The following is a 17,406-nucleotide window of genomic DNA, read 5'->3' on the forward strand; positions in this document are numbered from 1 at the left end:
AGAAATAAGATATATTACATGAATATATATACACAGACAAGTGTTCATCACAGCACTATTCACAATAGCAAGAAGATGGAAACAAACTAAATATCTGTCTGTGTAAGAATGGATAAACGTGGGTACATACACGTAATGGAATTCTTTGCAATTTTAAGGAATAATGATGAAGTTGTGAAACACTTCATAACATGGATAAACCCGGATGACATTATGTCTGGTGGGATTAGTCTCTCCTAAAAGGACAAAATGGTATGAGACCATTGTTATAGAAAAATAAAGAATTTTTTGATACTAAGAGAAACAGATACTGCTGGTTTCCAGGGTTGGATCTGGGAGGGAGGGAGGGGGGTAATAGGCTAGCCTCTAGCCTCTAGAGGGCAGACAGTTGATAACTTGAGTGAAGGGGAAAATAATATTCAACATGGAATAGTTGGAAAATAATAGTGGAAACAGGACTAGCCATTGGGTAATTTAATAAATTGTGGAATATGAAAATGATGGACTTCTTTAAACCTTTATCATATTCAAAACAAATTTTTACTTTAAAAAAGATAATAATATAACAGAAAAAAGAAATCATTCACAACTTCAATATTTTTTCCATTCATAATGATTTTGTCTATTGGTCTAGTGTGAGGATTTTTTCATTCTTTGTTTTGAGATGTAACCCACACTGAAAACTATATTTTTGGATATATAATAATAAATGCCTTCAGCCCTCTTCATTTTCAGCAAGCAAGGTTGTGTTATCTGCATATTGCAGGTTGTTAGTGAATTTCCTCCAATAAAGATACCAGCTCCTTGTATTATTTACTTAGCATGCAGACTGAATAAATATAATGAACAAGTACTACACTGGCACATAGTTTTTCTAATTGCAAACCACACAGTATCCTCTTGTTTATTTTGAATGACTGCCTATTGTTTATGCACAGGCTCCACATAAGCACAATTAATTTTCTGGAATTCCTATTCTGTGCAATGTTATCCACAGTTTGTTTTGAACTTCAGAGTGAAATGCCTTTACCAGTCAATAAAACACAGATAAACATCTTTCTGGTATTATTTGCTTTCAGCCATGATCCATCTGACGGCAGCAATTAAATGTGTTGTTCCATGTTCTCTTCTGAATCCAACTTGATTTTCTAGCACTTTACTGAATGGAGTGTTACACGAGTGTTTAAATTATTTTCAGCAAATATTTACTTATTAGTGATATTAGGGATATTGTTCGATATTTTCCACAATTGATTGGATCACTTCTTTTTGGAATGGGTACAAGTGTAGATTTATTCATGTTGATTGGTCAGGTTGCTGTCTAAGGACTAAGGCAGTGGTTCTCAACCTGTGGGTCACGACCCTTTTTGGGGCCCAAGGACCCTTTCACAGGGTCACTCGATTCATAACAGTAACAAAATTACAGTTATGAAGTAGCAATGTAAATAATTACATGGTTAGGGGTCACCAGAGCATGAGAAACTATTAAAGGGTCATGGCATTAGGAAGGTTGAGAACCACTGGACTAAGGTGAGCCTCACTGAAGCAATGGCATTTTCAATTTTCTCATATGCGTATATACACACCAATGCCCATCGAAGCACTGGTCACAATAGCAAAATTGTAAGGTGGAAGATAGATATGAAACATTTATGTATTTAAATTATTTTGTTGATGAAAAACATTGAAAGAAATCCAGAAGGAAAAAAAATCTGTCTTGGAAGAAGTACAATCAGAATGCTCCTGAAAAGCCTGTACTTTGGATATGTTATCATGAGAGACAAATTACAGAAAGGGTAAGGTGACCAGACGTCCCGCTTTTGGCGGGACAGTCTCAATTTTTAACAACTTTTCCCATGTTCCACGGCGTTTTTAAAAAGTCCCGATTTTTGGAAAGAATGGACGACAAGCTATGGTATATGGTTTTCAGCTGCCATATGGCTATTTCGCCAGGATATGAGTTTTATCAATGGTGTCCCGCTTTACCAATGTTAAAATCTGGTCACCTTAAGAAAGGGGAGTCATGTTTGGTAAAGTAGATAGTCCGTGAAAAAGAGGAAGATACTCCATGAGATAGACTGACACTGTAACTTCAACTTTGGGCTCAAATATAACAATAGTGAGAATGATGCAAGACTGGGCAGTGTTTCATTATGTTATCCATAGGGTCAGTATATGTTGGGACTGGTTGGATGACGCCTAAGTACAACAGTGTAGTAGTTACATAATCTCCGGTCAACTTTTGAAGGGGTAGAGTCTAGCCTGTCAATCAGTTCCTAGCCAATGAGGCCTTTGTGTGGGCATGACCTTCTCCTGAGGGTTCTGGGAATGCCTGTGTTCCTCCCTGGAGGCAAGAGGCACTCTCTTTGCTTTGTATTCCTGCTGACAAGCCACATGGAGCTACTCTGATGCAGCCAGAGTCCTGGAACTGCAGAAGCCACGTAGAGACCCATGGCTCACTGAGATGCTTCCACCACCACTGAGTTCACAAGACTGTCCACCCACTAGCCTGTGATCTTCCTGCATTCAGCATCATTGCATGACTGTGTGAGTCTAAAGAGGAATTTATGGACTAGTATTGACATATCAGGTGATATTGAATTTATGGACTTGATCTGGACTGGGTTGCGATGTTTTCTTAATGTACAATTGCTCTTTGATATACAGATCTCTCTTTCCCATATGAGTGTATCTGGATTTGTTTCTCTAATCCAACCAGACTAACACAAACAGTATGCAGGGTGCTTGCCCAAATAATAAATCATTTACTTATTCTAATAAATCTTTTCAAAACTAAATGAAAATCGCATTTCTCATTTGAGCCTCAAGGTACTCAATATCAGAGAGAAAGTGTGAATAGCGAACAGATTAGTTATAAATTATTATCTGTGTTCTCTTTTTTTAAAAATAATCATTTTATTAGGGGCTCATACAACTTATCACAATCTGTACATACGTCATCTGTGTCCAGCACTTTAGTACATATGTTGACTTCATCATTCTTATGACACCCACTTTCCACTTAAGCCCCTGGTGTCAGCTCATTTTTCCCCTCCCTCCTCCCTCTCCCCGGTAATTTATAATTTATTATTATTTTATCATATCTTACTCCATCCCACGTCTCCCTCACCCACATTTCTGCTGTCCGTCCCCCAGGGAGGAGGCCACATGTAGACCTTGTCCTCTGTTCCCCCTTCCTCCCTCTCCTTCCCTCCACCCTCCCACCATTGGCACTCTCTCCACTGGTCCTGGGGGGTTATCTGTCTTGGGTTCACTGTATTTCCAGTTCCTATCTGTGCCAGTGCACATCCTCTTTAATCCAAGTATGATACCATTACAATTAAAATTATAATGAAGATGCCTACTGAATGTATAGTGGAATTTCATGATTTACTCACACATATACTTTTAACCCAATTTATGTAATTTTCTCTTAAGTTTAGTCATCACTTTATATAAAATTCTAGTGATGATGATATTAATGATAATGATGATGACGATGATGATGATGATGATGATGATAGGTAATGGCTACTAAACCCTTGCTTTACACCTAAATTCTCCCAATTTATTAACTTGTGGAATATTGAAAAATAGGAAAATCAAAACTTTGCGTAAAATATTATTCCTATATTTATTTTGTAGATGGTCAAATTAAGGCACAAATAAATTGAATACTATTTTCAAGTTCAGCAAGCTAATACATGATAGAGCGAAGATTTGGGTCTAGGAAGTCTCCCTGTATCCTCACATGAGATCACTAAATTGGTACTCTTGTTAGCTTTATTATATTCCAAATAATACTCTGTAGCCTGAGTTGGCTAAATGATACCAAAGAAACAATTTCCACTGAGGTAAGAGATCAGGCATTGAGAAAACAGAGACTTTATTATGTAGGATACATTGAAACTTGATGGCCCATAATGATTCAAAGAAGCCATGAGAGCCTCTATTATCCAAAACATTACTTAAAAATTTGTCCCTAAATAGATAAATATTGAAAGAAAACAACTCTAATGGAAATACACTATGTTTTTCCCAAACTAGAATTCCAGAAATTGTGTGTAAATATACCTGATAACCTGTAATAGCAGCAAAGAGAGAAAAAAATAACAATATAGATTTGAGGGGAAAACAGTCTAAAGTTAACAGACTCATACAGGATTATAAACAAAAAGTATTGCTACTAGGGTTCAAGCTTAAATATGCACAAGTTTATTTCAAACAAACTGTATTTAAACCTCTTTATACAATCTGTATAAAGTTGTCTTAGTTGTACACTTGCCTAAGTCTACCTAAGATGTCTTTGAAAAGAGATAAAATCTGAACAGTGACTTCTGAGGGAATCGACTGGGTCAGTTACATTCAATGTAGAGAGAGATCAAGTCAGAAGGCCAATATGGCAATTGTGTTTTGGGTTTCTAAAGGGGTAATTTTGATAGATTTCCTCCAAGTATACAGGAGAATCAGGAATTTATGAAGAAGCTGTAATAAATTTGATTGGATTGACTCAAAACTGGTGAGAGAAGTTGTGCTGAAGAATTTTCCCTATCATGATTATGCACCTGTTCATTCTTAAAGGGTAACAAGAGTGCTTCTTGGTGAATTTCCTTGGGAAGGATGCCCCTTGTCCCAACTTTTATTCACCATCATCCTGGATGTCCTAGCTAATAATAAAAGGAAACAGAAAGATATCAAGGGTATATGCCTGGAGAAAGGGAAGTGAAATTATCGTTATTTATAGATGATATGATTTTATATGTTGAGAACAGCAAAGACTCCACAATATCAATACTGGATGTGATAGAGGAATGTGGTAGAGTGGCAGGTTACAAGATCAACAAGAATAAGTAAATTGGATTTCTATACACAACCGATGGGCTTATAGGAAAACAGATCTAGAAGGTAGTACCCTTTACAATAGCCAAACATAAATTGAAATATCTAGGGATATACCTAGGGGGAAAAAAACACAAGATATGTATGAGGAAGACTACAGAACACTATTACAAGAAACCAAAAGAAACCTTCATAAATGGAAAGCATCCCATGCTCATGGATCAGTAAACTCAATATTGTAAAGATTCCAATCATATCTAAGGCATTATATAGGTTCAATGCAATTCTGATACAAATACCAATATCATTCTTCAAAGTAATGGAAAAACTGACTACCAACTTTATATGGAAAGGGCAGAGACACAGACTTGGCAAAGAACTCTGAAAGAGGAAGAATAAAGTGGGTGGGCTTGCATTACCTGACTATAAAGCTTATTATACAGTCACAGTTGTCAAAATAGCATGGTTCTTGTATAAGGATACTCAGAACAATGGATAAGAACAGAAAATCCGGAAATAAATATAGCAGACTACAGGCAACTGATCTAATTTCAAATGGGAAGCAAATGCCCTTTTTAACAAATGTTGCTGGAAAAACTGGATATCAACATGCAGAAGAGTGAAAGAAGACCCTTACTTTACATCATACACAAGGATAAATTAAAGGTGGATCACAGACCTCAAGGTAAAACCCCAAACTATTAGGATCATCACTAAAAAAAATTGGAACAAAGCTAAGAACCTTAGCATATAAAATATACGGGCTATATAGGTTTAGTATTAAGGTAGCAGAAGGACATTGGGCCTCCACTCAAGTACTCCCTCAACGCAAGAATACTTTCTTCTATTAAATTGGCATTCTATGATGCTCACCTTCCCTACACAACTGCTGAGCATAAAGCGGGTGAATTAACAAATGTGGTGAATAAAGCTGATGGTGCCCGGCTATCAAAAGATATAGCATCTGGGGTCTTAAAAGCTTGAAGGTAAACAAGCGGCCATCTAGCTCAGAAGAAACAAAGCCCACATGGAACAACATATCAGTCTGTGTGATCGCGAGGTTTCGAACGGATCGCTGAAGACATGGGTGCATAAGCAAATGTGGCGAAGAAAGCTGATGGTACTCGGCTATCAAAAATATAGCGTCTGGGGTCTTAAAGGCTTGAAGGTAATCAAGCGGCCATCAAGCTCAGAAGCAACAAAGCCCACGTGGAAGAAACACACCAGCCTATGCAGGATCAGGTATAAAGCATCATTAGAACAAAAAAATCTTACCATAGTGAATGATGGGGGGAGTGCAGAGTGGAGACCAAAAGCCCATTAGTAGGCCATTGGAGATCCCCTCTCTCGGGGAGGAGATGAACCAGTCAGGGTGCCATGTAACAACGATGAAAAATAGAACTTTCCTCTAGTTCCTAAATGTTTCCTCCCTGCTCCCACTACCATGACTCGAATTCGACCTTGCAAGTCTGGATAGACCAGAGGATGTACACTTGTACAGATAGGAACTGGAAATACAGGGAATTCAGGGCGGATGAGCCCTACAGGACAGGTGGTGTGAGTGGCGAAACAGGGAGGGTAGAGGGAGAATGGGTAGGAAAGAGGGAACCAATTACAAGGAACTGTATGTGACCTCCTCCCTGGGGGTTGGACAACAGAAAAGTGGGTGAAGGGAGATGTCGGACAGGGCAAGATATGACAAAATAACAATTTATAAACTATCAAGGGCGCATGAGGGAGGGGGGAGCGGGAAAGGAGGGGAAAATGAGGACCTAATGCCGGGGGTTTAAGTGGAGAGGAAATGTTTTGAGAATGATGAGGGCAATGAATGTACAAATGAGCTTTACACAATTGATGTGTGTATGGATTGTGATAAGAGTTGCATGAGCCCCTAATAAAATGATTAAAAAATATATGGGCTATAAGAAATAATGAGGGATACACACCCAGAGGAAGATAAAATAGATGTGTAGGACATACTAAAGCTAATACACTTGTGTACATCTAAAGATTTCATCAAGAGAGTTAGAAGAGAACCCACAGACTGGGAAAATATATTTAATAATGACATATCAATCAAAGATCTTATTACTAAAATTACAGAACCCTGCATACCTACAAGAAAAAGAAAAGAATAGCCCAATGAGGAAGTGGGGGAAAGATTTGAACAGAAGATTCCCAAAGGAGGAAACCCGAATGGCCAATAAATATATGAGAAAACGTTTCTGATCATTAGCTATCTGGGAAATGCAAATGAGAACACCTAATACCCACAAGGATAGTCCCATTAAAAACAACCCAGAAAGCAACAAATATTGGAGCGCGTGTGGTGATATAAGAAATTTCATTCACTGCTCGTGGTCTTGTAGATATGTACAGCCATTGTGGAAAGCGATTTGGGCCTACTTAACACAGATAGAAATCTTGTTACCTTATGACCCAGAAATTCCACTAATGGGCAAATACCCAGAAGAAATAAGAAACAGGCTATGATCAGATATCTGTGCTCCAAGGTTCTTCGCTGCACAGTTCCCAATCACAAGGAATTGGAAACAGCCTAAATTTCCATCAATAGACGAATGGATTAATAAATTCTGGTATATACACACACAATGGAGTACTATGCATCCCTAAAAAAAAAACAGTGTTGAAAAGGTGAAGCGCCACATCACTTAGAAAGAGTTGAAGGATATTGTACTGAGTGAAGTCAGTCAAGCACAAAAGGAAAAATACAACATGAGTCCACTGAAGTAAGTTCAAACAGCAAAATGGGCATAGGGGAAAATGTACATATTGTGCAGTTCCCAGGCTGAGGATCAGATACTCTGGCAAGAGCCAGACCAGACCCAATGATACATACATCATCAAAAAAAAAAAAGAAAGAAAGAGGAAAATGTCCATAGCACCTGTGCTGAAAGACATACACCCACCCCCTTTTCCTTTACTGCCCATAGAGGGGTGGGGTGGGGGAAGATGGCAATGGGAGACCAGGGCACTAATCCACCCAAGGGTAGGGTATTGTTTATGTTTCCACTGGAAAGGGAGAGAGACAGTAAACTTCATTTTGGTGTGCCAAGCCTTAAGGGGATTCACAGAGAAGACTGCAAGGCTGGACTCAACTGGAGACCTGACGTCCCCTGCCTAGATGACAGTGGTAAAAAGGACAGCACTGAAGATACAGTTCAGTGAGCACCGCTGGTCTGACCTGCCCACATGGGAGCAAACTAAGAGAGGAATGCAACAGACCTGCAAGGGGAGCAAAGCCATGGAGTCCATGAGGAATCCCAACTGTAGACTTCAAACTCGGAGGGCAGTGCTTGGAACCTCATCTGAACTGGTTTGGAGATATTCACAAGGGAGCCACACTGAAAGTCTAAAGGTGTAATGGGGGGAGGGGGGGCACTAAACCACTCCACTTTGACTGCAGGAAGAGCAATGAGATCTTGTAGAAGGCACGCCCCTTGGTCACAAATGCTGAGGACTAAAAGCTGTCCCTGGATATGTAACACTGAAAGAAAAGGGCACTGGACTATAAGAGAGACTGCTTGCAATGTAACAGAAAGATACTCATCTAGCATGGGTCAGGACAACAGTTAGATTTGGACCTATTTTTGTGGTCTCTCTTTTTGTGTTTTTTTTCCCTTTTGGTGTCTATCTGTACAAGATAAACAGGATAAGCAGTACCAAGGAGATAGCAATGGGACCAAAGGTTCCGGGGGGGCTGGGGGCGCATGGGAGAAGAGGAGAAAGGGGGAGGGGAGCAGTGAGCCAATAATGATAGGGACATAGAAATAGCAAGGGATCTAAAATTGATGAAGAAGGTGTAGCCTTCATGGTCATGTTTGATCAATTGAAATGTATCCCAGAAGATTTTCTGAGAGATGAATGATGGATAAACAATTTTCTGAGCGGTGAATGATGGGGCAAGAGGAAAGAAAACAAACAAACAAACAAACAAACAAGGAAAGAATAAGAAAGAAAACATATATACATATAGGTATAAATATATATATATAAAGATAGATTATTTATCTATGCATACATATATGTAAATACAACAAAGACCAATCAGATGGTCCTTGTTTCTCTACTTAAATCTTACCTCAGTATAAGAATGGCTTGTTCTAATAATATGGCACTGTATGATACCTTCCCAACATGATCACTGAAGACAAAAAGAGTGTATAAGCAAATATGGTGATGGTTCCCGGCTATTAAAAGATATGGTGTCTGGGGTTTTAAAGACTTGAAGTTAAACAAGTAGGGAAGTAACAAAGCCCATGTGAAAGAAACACACCATCCTGTGTGATCATGAGGTGTTGACGGGAATAAGTACAAGGAATTAAAAAACAATCAATCAAATTGACATGATCGAGCATAGGCCAAGTGAAGACATGATGGAGCATAGACCAAGTGAAACCTACCTATAAGATAATTGGACAGTCCATTATAGAAGTGCCACCCGGAAGGTATGAGATATTCAGGGTGCAGTATAGCACTGATGAAACACATAACTACCCTCTAGTTCTTTAATATTTCCCCCCCTTACTATTATGGTATTATTTTTACCTCATTAATCTTGTTAGACCTGCATATGCTCATTTTTATAAATAAGATTATTCAATGCATGACATCCAAGATAGATAAACCCTTCAGAAACAGTCATGGGAGTAATGATTCCTTGAGGGTACGGAAGAGAGGCAGTGAGGGGGAACTGATAGCAATGATGACTGTTTAACCCCAGTTGAGGGGAACAAATTAGAGAATTGTAGGTGTATGGATACATTAGATGGTGTAAGATATGGCAAATATATATAATGTATTAAATATAATGTAATATATTATAATATAATAATAAGGGTTCCTGGAGGGTAGGGTGTGGGAGGGAAGGGATAAAGGGGAGCTGATATCAAAGAGTTCAAAAAGAAAGAAAATGGTTCGAAACTGATAGTGACAACAATCGTACAATTATGCTCGATCTAATTATGGATTTTTATAATATTTGCATTAACTCCCAGTAAAATGATTAGTAAAAAAGAAAAAATACATATACACATTTCATTTCACCTCAATCGTTGCAATCCCCTAAATATAACATCATTTATTGTACCCTCTCTGTGTGTTTCCCATTTCAATTCTTCCTTCTGTCCTAACTCCTCTGCAGTTTGTCTTTGGGTAAATGCTGTCCTTTTGATTCCAAAGTGTGGATTATTTTAGGATATGTGTACCTCACTAGTGCTATCATTCCCTTTATACTTATCTATTGTTTGCTGAAAATTGAGCCATGGGGTGAGCTCATGAACAGTGATTAAGCACCATTGTCTCACCATTTTCTACCCAACCAATAAATCTGGTCTTCTTTTTTTTATGATTATGAGTTTTGTTACAAACATTTCTTCCACTCTATCCAGGACATTCTAAGGTGGTTCCTCCCTTTCAGAGCAGTTAGTACTTGAAGCCAGACACCATTTAGTTCTTCTGGTCTCAGGGGCATGGGGATTGATGTTTGCTTGATCCTTTAGTCCACTGGATTAATTATTTGCATGTGTTATCATATAATGCTTTATTATTCCAGAAAGGGAGAGACCAATAATTGCACCTTAGATAACTTCTCATGAGATTATAAGACCCTAGTCACTACCCACTATAGGAGAACATAAAGCATTATCTTTGTGCATTATGTTCCGACAATTGACTTTGGTATGCCTTCAGAATATGGTCCAAAGCCCACAGGCCCAGAAACCTATTTCTTCCAGGTGTTTTGTCATGTTTAATGTTATTTTTTACTGCAAAAAACATTTCATTTTATATTTCATTAGCTATGACTTTTTGTCATCCACATGGATGCTGCTTAGTGCCATTATCCAAATATGGATCATTTATATCTACAATTCACTTCTGTAGTAACAAAATAATTTTTGTGAATTATGTAAGAAGATTTAACACTAAGATACAATTGAATATCTATGATATCTGATGTTTTATAGACGGCAGTGTAAGAGAGATGTATTTTTAATCACCTTTAATGTAAAAAGATAAATCAGTCATTGAGAAGTTTCAGATCTTCAAATTGTCCAAATACACAGATAACAAGTGTTGCAAGTTGCAGGATTTTTAAGTATCATCTTCCATATCCACATCCTCTGGTAATTTCTGTACCTTTTTGTCTTATAGCTGCTTTCCTTTGCCTGCAAGAAATGCCTGGATTAAATGCATGTTTTGCTTAACTTCTTTGATGTCTTGAACTTTCTGTAGTGCTTTATTTTCCTTTAACCTGTTTATTATGTATGTAATTTGGCGTTTCTGCTTGGTCTCTTCAACTTTCTTCACTGCATCAATAGTTTTATTCCATAGCTCTTGCTGGTACTTAATGGGTTCATTTCTACACTTTTAAAATTCAAATGAATAATCCACTGTAAGATTTCTCCCATCAGCTTTGCAGAATGCCTTGGTCCCCCTGACCTTGCAATGATTTCACTTCTTTTAAAAGTTTTTATCTAAAGATTTACAGAATTGGAACACCTTGCAGTCATTTCACATGAAAATCTTGTGATTGCTGTGGTAGATAGGCCTGGAATAGAAATAGCAATTCTCTATACGCCTGTGGACCCCACATAAGCGCCCACCAGCCCAATGCTGAGTTTGAAAGAGTCTATAATATGTTTTTATGATTCTGTCTCCTGTATGCTCTAACACATTTACAAAAAAGAAAACATTATGTACAAATATCTTCTATCAAACCTATATTTACTTGAGTGTATACTCCCATTCTCTCTCCTAAACCCACACAGCCTATGGGTCTATTCATGAATCTACTCATTGGTCACTATTATTGCAGGCTTTTGTATATAACAGTGCAGTGAAAGGTCTGCATATAGTTACACAGTTGATTATATCAGACCAATGATACCAGCGGCACCAGGTGGCTACGAATGTATCCTCACAGGAACATATATAGATACAGTAGAACCCCAGACCTCAACACTAATCTGTTCTAGAAGGAGTGTTGGCATGTGATGCAGTAGAGTTCTGAATCATTTTTCCCATAAGAAATAACTGGAAATGGATGAATCCATTCTCGACCACCAAGTTTTTACCCAAACCTTGTCTTTTTATACAAAACATTACACAGAAATTTCAAATTAAATAATTTCAGAATTAAATAATAAATTTAAATAAGAAACACAACACTAAAAAAGTTTTTAACAGCTACAGTATGGCGCATACCTTGAGATTGATGAGGATCTGGGTCTGTGGACAGGGATGTGGAGAGGAGTTATGGAGAGAACGTCATTGTTGAGAAGGGGACTCCCCTTCCTTAAAATCAACTGTCCGGAGTTTTCCCTTCTTTGCCTTTTTTCACTAGGACCTGGATGGCTTCCTCTGAAATAAAATCTGTCGAATGTGGTGTGTGGTTGGCGTTTCCTTAACTGTTTTCTAAAAGGATTTACTAAATGATCATCAACAATATCGATAACACAGTTAACCAGTTCCTTGTCATTATGATTCTTTTTTCAAAGAACTCTTTCTTAGGACCCATGTTTGTTTGTTTTATCTCAAAACAGTACAAAAAGTCACAAAACTAAGAAAATGATAGCAAAACGCTTGGAACACAGCCACAAATGCATACCAGGAATGCCAACTATGCTGAGTGAGGGAAACACGAACTGCCTTTTTTTTTTTACAAAAATCACGTACATCAAGTCAGATTCCGATGTTTTGTTCAAGATCCGATGCAAAATTTTCTCGACATTTCACGTCGAAATCTATTTATGTCGAGTACTGATGGGGTCGAGTACCAGGGTTCTACTGTACTAAGAATGCGTTCGAATAAAATATACTCTACCATTTGGAGCCACCAAGTTATATCTCCTCAGACCAAAGAACACACTTTACAGACCACAGGTTTCAGGAGGGGGCCAAGAAACAACATATTCAATGGAAATACAGTGCTCCTTAACACCCATAATTTAATAGGAAGTTGGAATGGGCAGTCAAAAATTTTGTTATCCAAAGGGGGAGGGATAAAGGGATGAGGGGCTAGCTTTCATGTCTTCATGAATAGGTTTTCACACTCAGCAGGAGGAGGACAAAGGAAGGATTACCATTGGCTAGATTCTCACCTTCCTCAGAAGAGTCTGGGGAAGAAGGGGTGGGAGAAGATACTACTGTATAGCTATTCTCCCCATAACTTGAAATTACTTTTATTCTGCCAGGTGCTGTGGATCTAGGACCAGGGATACAGCATTAAGTTCCAGAAGCAGGGAGAATCTCTTAGCAAGAAACTGTAACTGTACTCCTTACTCTGTAGGTGAGAATTTCCAAGGGCTTGATGAAATGGATTGGACCCTCTCCCCATCTGATAAAACTGGGGCTGTATTTGAATAGTGTGAAATTGCCCAGTGGTTGAGGTAGACCACATGTCTTGTACTTATGTAACCACGCACCAAATTAATGGGGATAGACTGAGGGAGAAACATTTGATAAACTGGTATTGCTGCCAGTAATCTGGACTGGCACAGCAGATGAACCTAATGTTATGTCCCAAAGTGGAAAGTTTGAGTAAAAATAAATAACAAATGGAAGGAAGGAAAATAATAGCTGAAGTAAAGGAGTGAATAAATGGGTTATGCAGAGGGGGAAAAAACTAGCATCGTTCTTATTCATTCACAGAGACTGAGAGCAAGGGAACAGTCTTTCAATTTAAGTATGAATTACAACTAAATGTAGAGAAGACCCAAACCCTAACAACTGGACCAATAGGTAACATAATGACAAATGGATAGAAAAGTTTGAAGTTGTCAAGGATTTTGTCTTGCATGGTTCCACCATCAATGCTCATGGAAGTAGTAATCAAGAGATAGGTAAATCTGCTGCACAAGACCTCTTTAGAATATTGAAAAGCAAGGATGTTACTTTGAGACTATGGTACACCTAACCTAAGCCATAAGATTTTTTATTGCCTCACATGCTTTTGAAAGTTGGACAACGACTAAAGAAGATAAAAGGAGAATCCATGCATTTGCATTGTGGAGCTGGAGAAGAATATTGAAAATACCAGGGACTGTTCAAAAGATAAACCTAGGAGCTGATGCCAGGACCTCGAGTAGAAAGAAAATGTTTTGAAAAAGATGATGACAACATATATACAGATGTGTTTGACAAAATGGATATATGTATGGAATGTGATGAGAGCTGTAAGAGCCCTCAATAAAATGATGTTTAAAAGAGAGAGACAGAAATAAGGAGGTAAATAAAGATAAACCTATCTGTCTTGGAAGAAATATGGCCAGAGTGATCCTTAGAGGCAAGGATGGCCAGACTTCGTCTTAGATATTTTGGACGCGTTGTCAGGAGATACAGGTCTCTGGAGAGGGATATAAGGTTTAGTAAAGTAGAGGGGCAGTAAAGGATTGGAAGGCCCTCAAGAAGATGAATTGACACTGTGGCTGCAACAATGGGCTCAAGAATAGAAACAATTGTGAACATGGCTCAGAACTGGGCAATGTTCCGTTCTGTTGTTCATAGGGTCACTAATAGATCAGAACTGACTGGATAGCACCTAACAACAACATTTATCTAATTTATCTTGTCATAAATTAAGACTGCTAGTTTTATTCCTATATCATCTTTCAAAGGCTTCATAAGTTTTGGGTTAATATCTAGGTTTTTTGTCTATGTTGAGTACGTTCTTGTGTATGCTGTAAGGTACACATCATGTTTCATTGTTCTGAAAATGGATAATCAGTTTTACTATCATTATTTGTTAAAGAGACAATTTGTATCCCACTGAATGGATTTCAAACTGTTTCTGAATATCAGTTGTCCATACCTGCATATATTTAATTCTGTATTATCAATTTTGTTTCAATGGCCTATGTGATGATAGGTTTTTTTGTGCCACCAAAACATGGAGGTTGTAAGAAGATATGTGTGGAGTTTAGCCTGTCAATCAAGTCACAGCTTGATGACCTCCTTTAGAGGTGCAACCAAGATAAATGGCTCTCGGTAGGCTGCCCTCCCTCCTCCCTCTGCCTTCACCTACCTGTTGACAAGCCAAGCTGTGACTTTCTAGAGCCCTGTGATGCTTCCGTCGCCATTGGATCCATAAGACTTTCCACCAACTGGCCTGTGATCTTCCGCATTCTGCATTATTGTACGTTGCTACCATGAAGCTGACAAGGGATTTATGGACTAGAATCTGATTTATGGACTTGATCTAGACTGGGCTGCGATCTTTGCATGATATATAATTACTTCTTCATACAAAGCTCCCTCTTAATCACTGAATTTATTTCTGTAGTCAAACCGGCCTAAGACAGTTTATGTTTCTTTTGTTGCATCAGGCTTTGTTGACTACCTTTACTGCACAGTAAACTTTAAGATTGGAGAGTACACCTCCCATTTTTTCCCCAATAAGGATTTAGTTATTTAGGACTTATTTTCTTCTCATATAAGGGTGGGGATTACTAGTTGCATTTCATTAAAGAATGTATATGGTGCTTGGATCTGGGTTTGATTGTATTTATATATCACATGGGTATTATTGACATTTTCACAATACTAAGTCTTCTAATTCATGAGCAGGTTGTGTTTTCATTTGTGTAGGTTTTTATAACTGTTTTTAGCTTTCTTTGCATAACTATTTTATATCCATGAATAGATTTGTTTATAGGTGTTTATCCTTTTGAAGACTATGTTAAATGGTGTAATTTTCATTGCTTTTTGGGAGTTCTAAATGGTATCTATCTTGCACTTTGTAATTTTGAACTTCTCTATTAGTTCCAGGAACTTTCTTGTTCAGTGTTTTGGATTTTCTAGCTATTAGACCATATCATCTGTAAATTGGGATAGTTTTATTTCTTTCTTACCAATTTTGATGTCCTTTAATTTCCTTTCTTGCATTTTTGCCCTGCCTAGGATTTCTAGTACAAAGTCGGTTCGATGATAATGAGCACCCTTGTCTAATTTTAATTCACAAGGGAATAATTTCAATCTCTCTTCATTGATTATAGTGGTGACTTTTGGTTTTGTATTTATTCCTTTAATTGTGTTCAGGAATTTCCTATTTATTTCTATTTTGTTGTGAGTTTTTATCAGGAAAGGACTTTGGAATTTAATAAATGCCTTTTCTGCATCATTTAAGTTGATCATATGATGTATTTTCTTTTTTAAATTCAATTTAGCAATTCTTACAACCAATTATTTTTCTGAGATGTTTAATTACATGACAGAACTGATAAACAAGGCAGTAATTATTGTTTTTCTTTAAAAATTTCTATCTTCAATTATTTTTTCCTTTTAAATTCTATTTATTTGTTGTTATTGAGATAATAAACAGCTAAATACATACCAATAAACAGGCTGTACATGCACAACTTAATGACAATGATTACAGCATTCACGTTGTTTAACCATTCTCACTTTCCTTTTCTGAGTTGTTCTTTCCACATTAACACAAACTAGCTGCCACATAAGATTTCTTTATAATTTTTGAGTTGTTATAGTTATTTTGATCTCATCTAGATGGTGCTCAAAGGAACTGAATACTCCAGAAGACCTGCTTTACTGTTTAGCTAATCTACTGTTCAATAGGCAGTAATTTGATGTTAGATTGGAATTCGCAAATCAGGTAGCATAAAGACTTTCTGAAATGACCATGTGATGTCAAAATAAGATGTACAGATTGTCATTTGATTGCTTTTTGTTGTTTTGTCAATGACCGCTCTATATCATGAAGACAATAAAGATGTGATTGAATCAAATTACCCATATTACTCTTCAGAAGCAGTGAGTAAATAAGAAAAAAATTACAGAGATAGCAATACCAAGATTAGAATATTTTAACAAATTCCAATTTACAAAAGTTTGAGTATTTAAATTGATGGCATCTGGTGTTATGTAAAGCTGAGACAGTATACCCTTTGACTCTCCTGATGGCTTGGTGGACTATTATCAAAGACATCTACATATGTTGTTAACCACTATGTTAGATACACACACAAAAAATTGCAAGTCCAGCTGCTCATGACTTGAAAGAAACTTTTAAAATGAAAAAGCAATCAGAAAACTTGAAAGAACTGAGAAAATTGTATCTTCAATGAAACTTTGTCTATAAGAGAAAAATGTATTTTGCTGTATGGATCCAATTAATTTGATAAATATAGACATCTAAGATAAGCAAAAGAAGCCCTTGGCTATGAAGCTAAATTATTCCCCTAATTTTTTCAAAGATTAATGTTTAATTTTTCATTTAATTATATGTGATTCTAGACTCAGGCCATATTTAATTTGTGTAAAAATTCCAATATCTTTAAATTCAATTCTTATCACTTTTTTAAAGAGTTTAGGGGGTTTATTAGTGAACATAGGACCCCTGGTATTATAGTGGTTATGTATTGGGCTGTGATTCACATGGTCAGTTGTTCAAAACTACCAGCAACTCATAAGGAGAAAGACTGGGCCTTCCACTCCTGTAGACAGTTACAGTCTCAGAAACTTAATAAATTACCCCAAGTCAGGATTAACAAACAGTAAGGATACTGTCATTCGTCTCCTCAGGCAACA

The 17,406-nt window shown here is 37.3% G+C and overlaps 1 pseudogene; it reads right to left on the minus strand.

Moving 5' to 3' along the window:
• Window positions 1–10,953: 10,953 nt before the first annotated feature.
• LOC101644808 lies at window positions 10,954–15,744 on the minus strand (annotated as a pseudogene).
• Window positions 15,745–17,406: the final 1,662 nt, after the last annotated feature.

This window comes from Echinops telfairi, unplaced genomic scaffold (genome assembly GCF_000313985.2).
Source record: "Echinops telfairi isolate 266 unplaced genomic scaffold, ASM31398v2 ScPeMD7_44;HRSCAF=162, whole genome shotgun sequence".
NCBI lineage: Eukaryota > Metazoa > Chordata > Mammalia > Afrosoricida > Tenrecidae > Echinops > Echinops telfairi.